The sequence below is a fragment of the Mesitornis unicolor genome, unplaced genomic scaffold (assembly GCF_000695765.1).
Source record: "Mesitornis unicolor isolate BGI_N332 unplaced genomic scaffold, ASM69576v1 scaffold51389, whole genome shotgun sequence".
NCBI classification, from domain to species: Eukaryota; Metazoa; Chordata; class Aves; order Mesitornithiformes; family Mesitornithidae; genus Mesitornis; species Mesitornis unicolor.
Window position 1 is genome coordinate 19,076 of NW_010208920.1, and position 10,167 is coordinate 29,242.

The following is a 10,167-nucleotide window of genomic DNA, read 5'->3' on the forward strand; positions in this document are numbered from 1 at the left end:
TGAAATAGGAATACTAACTATGATTGCTTTTTAGTTAGTTGTTTAAAAAACAAACAAAAATCCCACCAAAAAAACCCCAAACAAAACCTAACCTTTCTTATGAATATGTAATTTATTAGCATATTGCATATTTTCCTACAAACTCAAGACCGTGCCTCCTTTTTATGTATAATGCTTACATTTATCAACTGACAGATCATGATTTTTGTTTGAACAGTGAAGAACAAAACATACTTCTTAGATAGTTACATGTTCTTTTACTTTCAGTAGCGTTACAGATGAGTAAAGCAACGAAAGCATATACTTCAATTAAAAGCTGTTAATTAGATAGGTAAAAGCATTTGAGTTACCATGTAATTTTTCAAACTGCTGAAAAATCAAAATATCTGTCATTTTAACTAATTTGTTCCAGTTGCCACATCCCTGTTAAAACTTAGTCTATGCTCTCTATGTGTGTATGCATGCATATGTGCATCTTATTTGCATGATCTGGTTAATGTTTACAATAGGTAACTAATCAAACTTCTCAACAATTTGACTGATAGACCGATGCAGCAGTTGTAAATGATGAAAAATAGAGAATGCTACTGAGTATTTTCTACAAAGGTCATTTAAAATAAGCAATACACAAAATATTTCTTAACAGTGTGTTCAAACAGTGGCATCTTAACTGTGAAAAAGCAAGAATTACATTGCTGACTGAGTTACTGTGGTAGGAAAGTTGTGGCAGATAATTTGGAAGTTTGGTTTATGATTTATGGATGTTTTGTAAGATTTTGCAGAATATGGTATGGGTGCTCTGTACTCTCTCTTGATAGAAGTAAAAGACTAAATATAGATGAAGCTGTCATTATTGGTATGTTTAAAGCATGTAAGTCAATAGCTTGATTTTCTTCAGCTTTTACTGACAATAGTTAAGAAAACTTGGTGGGGAGGGTTATGTCTTTGAGTTCAGTTCTATCTTTTTTTTCTGAATTAGTTAGGCATCTCCTTTACTATTTCTCTTATTGGGCATTTTGCATGCTTTGTTCACTGTGGTACATTCCCAAATGTTATGAAAAGCCTCTGTCTTAGAAATAGGAATTTTCGCAAAACTTGGCATTGTAATACATAAATGCTTATCATTCAGACTTAAGAAACTGCTCTCACGTTTTATCAAAATTTGTACCGAATTCATGTTAAACACTTAAATTCTGTTAATACGGAAGGATTTCACTATGTAATTCTGTTTACACCTTTCTGAAATTGTTTTGTAACCCTTGGTCCTCTCCCCATTTTGTAAGATTCTCTTTAATTATTTTGTTAAAAGTCTGACTTGTTATGAGCCCACATCCTAGTTCCTGCCATAATCCATACACTAAGGTAAATATTTTCCAAGTTGGAAGAATAGAGGGGTCAATGCAGAATGAACTTCTCTGAGTTGAATTTTCCAGTTAAAAACAAAAGGCTGCTTTATGATAAGCAGAAATGTCAGTACTTTTAAAAAGTTATTCCATAAACAAAATTCCTTTGTGCTGAGGATGTATGATATATTTTAGCCAAACTTTTCTACTAACTTCAATTCTTACTCATAAGTCCTGTCTTTACTCTGGAAACAACCAACCAACCAACCAACCATACTTTCACCAGTTTCAGGTGAATGAAAGTAAAGTAGTTCATAGGTTAGATGTTTCCTTGCAGAATGAAAAATTGGTGCCCTCTGTGGAGGACTGCTATTTTGAGAGCTAAAGAAGGAAAATATAGAGCATAATAATGCAGGAAAGTCTGCTGTTGTGCTTAGATAATCAAAATTTTTGTCTGTGTGATTAAAGAAGGACATGGAAAGCACAAGAAAATGAGTATGCTTTGAAACATTTGTCCTTGACTTTCTTGAAACTGTGCTTTTAATTGGTATAATTTTTCTGTTATACTGAATGATAAATTAATTATAACGACTTTTGATTTATAATTTAATGTTGCTTTTGAAAAAATGAAACATTATTATGTTTAGAATTAATATTTAAACTCCTGAGAACGTACCATGTAATAATTTAACTTTTTATTTACTTATATTCTTCCCAGTTGTAATCTTTAATATTTTGTTCTCTGACTTTTTTGTCATTGATTGGTTTTCCCCTTTTTTCTTTGTCACTGCTACCTCTATTTCTGCAGGAACAAGTAGGTTATTGGTAAGTATTTCAACTAAATCAGACTTTACAAAGTTTTGCCTTAGTGAGGACTTCTTTTTTTTTTTTTACCCTCACTGACTTTGGTAAAAACTTTGTAGGCAACAGACCAACTGTCTGTAAATGCTGTGCTTTCTCAGGTCTCCGTTATCGCCTTGTTTGTGTAGTAGAATAATAGTTTTGAGATTCTCTGAGAGACTTTGTCTTCTGCATGCGTTAAAGCAGCATCACTATCTGTGCTGTCTTCTAAGATGCTGCCTTCTCCTGAGGCTTGCTCCTTTGTTCCTGTCTGCTGCGTTTCAAGTGCAGTGTTTACTTTGTCTCTCCCATTTCTTTTTTCCATCAGACCTCCTATGCATTTTGGTCAGTTTGCTCAGAAGACTTCTCTGCCTACGACAAGATGCTCTGTTTCACGTGTTCAGTTTAGTCATCCTTGTCAACCATTATTCAGCTGTTTTCACATCATACCTCTTCCCTTTTAGCTATCATTAAATACACTCTCAGCATGGTGTAGCTACCCTCTCCTCTCTTATTATCATGCTTCATGTGATTTTAATCAGATTTGTTGCATTGTACAGCAAGTTCTCAAGATACTGACATCTGTGCGTTTTCAAAAAGTAGGACTTCATTCTTTCTTCTGATCTTTGAGCAACTCTTCCCTTTAAATGATGTTCTTTCTAATGGAAACTTTTTCTTCAACCCTAGTATATTTTTCAAAGTGGTGACTTTATTGACAGTGTGAAGAAGGGGAGAGGTTTGTAGACAGACTGGTTCCATGTACATAAAAATATGTAGTTGTCTTGCCAAGTTCCTCTGTTACTCCAGAAGAGCCTACTTCTGACACTAGATCGCTGTTAATGTGTCTGTCTTTCCCAGCTTTCATTGTGAAATGATGAGTGGAAAGATGGTTTTCAGGTGTTTGAGGAAAATACTGCTCCAAGCAGTGAGAGATAATTCAGGGAGTAGGAAAACTAAGGAAGAAAGAGAAAAAAAATAATTTATAGACTCAGGAGACACTAAGAAGGAGAGAGAAGAATTCTTCTTCCTTAAACTGTGATAGGTGAGTTAAGAAGAAGGAAGCAATGGGAATATGTGATATCTCCAAAGTAAGAATTTTAAGGCATTTCATTTGCATAAAGTTTTCAGAACTCCGACTTGCAGTGAGTTATTTGTCATCATCTGGTAATGCAAGAACTAAGCTTGTTTGGCAGGTGAATCTTGTCTGCCATGTGTAAATAAAAATACATTTGTGCCCCAAACTGTTGACCATGCTTTCTGGCTGTTTACATCCTGAGTAAGGTAGGTGATTGGCTCCAAAATTTGTCCAGCCTGGCTTAACTGCATATTCAGCCAACTTTGTTATCCTCCACACATCTCCACAAGATTTCTCCAAAGTGGCAAGAGCCTCAGTTGTCTACAGAGGGTTCTGAAATTGTGATGGGCTATGTTCTTCTCAGAATATTGTTGTTACTCTGCCAGTGTGGTTAGTTGGGGACCTTGCATTATCTCTGCTTGCCAGAGATCTGCTGATGTGTAGACACGAGAGGTAGGAAAAGTTTCTTCCCTTTGCTGCCCTTGATTCAGATGTTGGGAAGGAATCATTGCACCTGTACGAAAGAGAGAGAGCACACATGTTCCTTTGGGTTCTCTCCCTTGGGAAAGATACTATTGAAATTAATAATTTTCTTCTAGGGAAAGTGTTGTGGATTAGCAGAGGTTTTGGTCCCTGATTTAAAGTGTATTTCTCAAACGTAGTAAGCCCAAATCTAAAATCATTTGGATTTACGGTATATGTGAACATGAAAACTGAGGTTTGCTCTTACCTTTAAATCTACCAAATGCAACTCCTGACATAAGTTTGTGTTCACACTTGTCTGTCTCTCTTCAGCTGCTTCTGTTCCATTGAGAAGTATGTGGTATGGATCTGTGCTAGCGGCTGTGGCATGTCTGAAATGCAGTTAATAAAGTAGGAAGTTAGAGAGTGCATTAATCGCTTACAAGTAACTTCAGAAACTATTCTTGTTACTGTGTTTGTGAACTTGAAAGCACAGAGACGCTTTAGGAGTTTGGATGAAGGAGATTTGAGCAGTCTCTCATCTACCTTGACTACAGGTCCCTGTGGATGATGGGATGGGGGATAACACCCACCCCATCCCCTCACACAGGTGGAGCTAAGAAGGTCCTTCCTCCTCCCTTTATTTGGCATTTGCATCAGTCTAAAACACCACTCTTGAAAAGCTGTTCCTTTTGTATTAGAATGTGAAATAAATCTTTCCACCAGTCTTTCCCACTTGCACTTTTATCTTCTGATTTGTGAGATCTCTTAGCGTGGGGCTTTTTTTCTCTCTTTTTAATGATTGTATTTGTTGTTCTTCAGTTTCTAAAGAAGTGCAGCTGTCAATTATAATCATCATCACATTACTTTTACTTTGGTATTAGACACCTGAAGTTGTGCAGTTGATAAATGCTTTTTAATGTCTCTTATTCCATTTCTCTTCTTCATTTTGTACTGCATTATTTTTCAGTAATTGCTACTGAAGATCTCACTTTCCCAATTACCAAGATGAAGGGAGCTAAAGAATTTATGTAGTAAGATTCTGTCTTTCACAAGTTTTTGCTTAGGAGATTAAGTATTATCCAAACATTTCTTCTCTGTTTCATGGCTCCTTAACTAGAATAAGTTTCCGATTTGTTTTTATTCTCCGTTTTATATATCCCTTTCTTTCCCACTGAGTCCTATGGAAGCTTTAAATTGGAAAATATAAGAGAAAATCCTTTCTTTCCTTCAAGGAATTAACAAGTGTTGTGAATTCAGTTTTACGGCACAGAAGTGGGGAAGAAAACCTCTCTAGCTTATGAGCACAAAATTAGTAAATCTTGAGAAGAAGGATTTATTTGTTCTTATCCTGGTTCAGTTCTCTAGAAAAGACAGTTTGGAACGTTTGCATTGTGTTCTCTATTTCTATATGGTTTCTGATTCTCTCTCAAATTGAGGGAAATGCTTCATTTCTTTTCATCTCCAGAAGTCTTTCCAGATGGTGCTGTGTTCTCTCAGTCAGGCCATTGACAGCATAAGGAAGGATGGAAACTGTAGAACTGGATGTATCCTTTCACTGAGATACTTGTTCCCTTAGTAAAAACTCCATATAAAATGGCAAACTTTCTCCAAGTAACCGCTTGTATTGGGAGCTACAGTGTCTAGAAATTCTCATGGAGAGGATTCCTTGGGAATTAGTAATACTCTTCTTTTTTCTTTTACCTTGTAGCTTCTTAAAGATATTTTTTAAATGTTAGTTCTCTGTTCTTGAATTTAGCTTGAAATAAAGATGCCAGGTAAGATGTTAGCTGTATTAAAGCAATATGCTTTCATGGACAAAGCTTCATGGTTTTCAGCTTAAGGAATTACTCATTCTGTCTTTCCATTTCAGATGTCTGAGGATAAGAGAGAATTCTGTGGCCCCATAACTGTGATAGACCATGCAGTCTTTACTGGAGTTCTTTTCTTTTAAGCTTTACAAATTATTTTACACAAGAAGGGAGTGACAGAAGTTTGACTTGACCAGGACTACTGTTACTTAACCAAAATCTGAATAATTTTCATCTTTTTTCCTGCTGTTCTGACAATCTCACTTCATAGTTCTCTACACAGTTGAATATAAAAGGAAGAAGTTGAAGAAGTAAAGGCATTATAGATTGAGTTTAGTAAAGTGTTTATGCTGTTCTGCTTGATATTCTCGTTGGCAAACTTGGAGAATATAGTCTAGATGAAAATGTAGGTGGATGCTGAAACAGTTGGAAAGAAAATCCTGTAACTGTTTTAGGAGAGCATTTCGAATGGAGTATCACAGTGGTCTACTTCGGGTCTGTTTTCAGTCACTTTTTGAGAGGAGGTAGGCACTTCAAAAAAGAAATATAGTGGCAAACTTGCAAGACCTGAAAGCAACACGGAGGGCAAAATTGAAATTCATTGTTGTTTTTGACATGCTAGAAAAGTGTTCAAAATTCAGTGAAAAAGACAAATTACAATTACCAAATGTGAGAAGAAATAAAACACTACTAGTAAGAGTTCTGCTCAGGACTTAGGGATTGTTATGGGTTGTGAGTGCCTTTTATTTAAAAGGTACATGTACTTATACACACACACACACACACACACACACACACACATAAAGGAGATATATATACACATACACACACCATTCTGTTATATACATATATATCTCATACAGATAGATATATCTCTCCTTCATTCAACACCTAGTGTAACAGAGCGATATGCTAGGTGACTGTTAATTTCTGTTTAGGACTAATGAAGTCTGAGCCTGAAAGCTGTGCCCAGTTCTTGGCAATGCAATATGTGAAGACTGGAGAGAAGACAGCAAGAGTAATAGAAGGTTTTGGCATCAGGGCCTGTTAGGAAAGATTAGAGTAACTCATTTTTTTTCAGGCTAGAGGAAAAAACTGAAGAACACGTGTTTTCCAGTGTGAACATTTATTTCATACTGAGGACAGCTACTGACTGTTTTCCATGTCTGCTGAACACATAAGAAGTAATCAACCTTTTTTGTAAGTGAACGCTGCCAGATTAGAGATAAAGGAAGATTTTTCTAACTCTCTAGGAATAGCTGATCAGCATTGTAGGTTGTCTAGGATGGCTGTAAAATCTTTCACTAGTTGATTTTTGAGGGCAGATTAAATCCGTTAAGTACGTTTAACCCAGTTTCCCAGTGTGGGATAGACTCAGTGACCTCTTGGGGTCCTTTCTAACATGTTTCTCTGATTATGTGAGGTCTTTTCTGTTTATTGGGTGGGGGGGGGATTTGTTTTGTTATTTTGTTTTGTTTTAGCATGATTATACAGGCTTTATTTGTGTGACCATAATCTTGCATACCTCCCTGCATACCATCATACTTACTGGATGCTGTGCTTCCAGATTGTCTATACTTATTTTTCTAAGTACCGAAGGATAAGTGCAAGTACATAAGTAACACTTCTCAGGCTTCTTATTATTGAATACAGTTGAGGAAAGTATGAGTATGCAAGGCTTTATATTTTGCTTATGGCTTCTTTAAATGTAAACCAAGATGGATTAATCCATTTTATTTGAAAACACAAGGATACAAGAACTTAAAATACTAATATGTTGCATACTTATTTTAAAATAACAGCTGGTCTCATTATACTTTTAGTTTGGTTTTGGCAATGTTCTAGTTGAGATGTTTTGTGCTGAAAGGTTACTTTGATGAGGTTGAGTTGAGGCAGTCTTTTGCATTGGTGCAGGTTTTATTTGTGGTCATTTCTTGCTACAACTGTTTAATATTGACCAAAAGGAGCATTCATTCTTCTGTGCAAGTCTAATATCGCCTTAACTTGTTTCCTTCATGTGCAATTCTGTTACACTCTGTGCTGTATTGTCTGGAAGCTCTTTGCTCCTTTTTTTTTTCCCCTATCACAAAATATTCCAAGATGAGTACAAACATGATTTTGCAAGAATTTTTTATTTGTTGGATGTTGTTTGCTTCGCTATGCACTGAACTGCAAGTTAAACAGTCTGATGTTTCTAAAGCAAGGCAAACACAGTAAGATATGAATAAGAGGTTGAAGTTGGTATGCATAGAGTGGCCACTCTTCAACCTGTCCCTGTGGGAAGTTTCCAAGCCTGCTGGAGATGAAAGTGAGTTCTGTAGATGGATGTAAAAGAAGATGGGATTTCTTGACTAACTGTAGGTTCGTTTGCAAAAGGGAGCAGGTCTGAAGAAAGTGATATATTCAAGAGAGAATGAGAGAATTCACCTCTGAATATTTAAGTCCTGCTACTTACACAGGTTTAGTTATTTCACACTTTTTGTGCCATCTTGGGATTTTTCTAGTAGCTGTACTGCAACTTCCTGTTCTGTCTCTTCTTGTAATTGTACTTTTTTCCAGGATTATGGTTTTGTTTTAAGTAATGTGTTACTTTCGGTATTGTACTTAGGGTTGTGAAACTAGATGATGGAAGCTTGTAAGAATTTATCTCCCTGCCTCTTAAGCATGCATGTGGAGAAGTCAGCTAGGTGCGTGTGCTTGCTTGGTTTTGGTGCTCAGTTCTTTCCTGCTATAGAGGAAGAGAATGGGCTGAGAGGTGGTTCTTCTCCCCTCCCCTTAGGTTGTATCACAGGCAATGTCCTCTTTACTGTAGGAGAAGAAGGGACAGTTTTGCGGTGATATACTGACCAACATATACATATACTGATCCTAGTAGAGAGGTGATGGTTTCACAGTATCCTTTATCCTTATCCAAGATGAGGTGTTGACACCTTCGTAAGAGCTGCATTTTTACCTAGAACTATGCAATATCTGTTGCACTCTCCTTGTAAAGAGAGTGAGATGGTAGTTAATTGAGTTTCGTGGTTTTAAGAGGACACTTCATGTTGTGCCACCTCATCTGATGACTGCTTCCACATTGTCAAAATGTCTGTTTATCACATTGTTTATCTGCAAAACTCAGTAAAACAAGTCATGTAGTGAGAGAGTTATTTTTGACCTGTTGCTGATTGTTTGAGTCACATGAAACCTTCTTCAAGTTATCGGAATTGTTCCTTGAGAGTGGTGGTAAAAACAAACATAGGCTATAAATGTTGTTAGCCTGCTGGGCTGCGGTACAATAGAGCCTTTGTTCTTATGGAGTACTTAATTGTAAACTGGGTCATGAAACTATTGCCTTCTGATTTGAGGAAAGGTAGGAAAATACCAGCTTTGACTGGCTTGTGGACAGTGGTGATTGTTTGCTTATTCATGTTTTTCAATACAGTTAAAGTAAATATTGTGTCTATAGTAAAAATTTATTTTTTGGGGATACTAGAGGAGTTGGAAATGGTAATTTCCTTCACACAGACCAAACACTGTGCAACTCTTGGGGAAGATGGCTAAATCCAGGAGCTGGTTATTGCAGCAGAACATTATGGAGGAAAGAGAAGTGGGATTTAACTTGTATTTGAAAAAGTGTTTCAGCAGGTGTTGTGAGCTCAAGACTCCTTTTCTGCTGTTTTGCTAGTCTCTGGCATGCAGATGATGCTGGTCACTGGAAAAACATCTTTTCTACAAAGATGCCTTTATCACTGGCTGCTAATTTGGTCCATAAGGCTTAGTTAAGTGTGGTGTCCTCTACTATTTATTTCTGTAGTGTACTGTTCTGAGTGCTGAGTAGAGCTATAGCAGTCAGATATCATCACCTCCAGATACCTCTTGACAACTGGACAAGCCACAGGATGCTATATGGTTAAAATGTAGACTTACTGTATTGCTAAAGTGTGGACTGTTCACTAGGTTTAGGGGCAGTCATGTGGTAGTAGAACCAAATTCAGCTTAATACTCTAGGTGGATAACCAGATTTTTTCATAGCTGTCTATCTTTAAGCTTGGTTTTAAGTAAGAGCATAATAATAAAATAGAAATAGAAATAGAAATAATAGTAATTATAATAGTAATAACAACAACGACAACAACAACTCTACCTGCTGTTTTATTGGGATTTAAATATTCCCTCCAAGTATTACTGGGTTATGTACCTTCTTAATAACACTGTTAACTTTAGCAGTGGTTCTGGAGACCTATTGATGGTTTTCCCTGCCCCCTGTCACTCCCAATTAGATGCCCTGATGACCCTGGGAATAAGCAAGAAGGATCCTGTCCAGAAAACGGAGAGAACCTGTTAATGACTGTCCTTGTGCTTAACTAGCCATGAACATAAATGTTAACTTACTGTAGTGCAAACACTCCTAGCACAGCAGGACTCAGTCTGCAGTGTATAAGGAAGTTGTATGTGCTTTTTCACATCTACTGTCAATTATGCCTTATGGAACCATATAAAAAAGACTAATGGATGAGTCTTAGTAGGTTTTGAGAGTCTTAAGATTAATGAGATGTATTAGGCTGTTAAAGGTCAGTTTTTAAAGAAAACCGTAACAAAACAGTTATGGGTGGATTTGAGTGTTTGGAGGACTGAGATACTAATTTCAATTGTA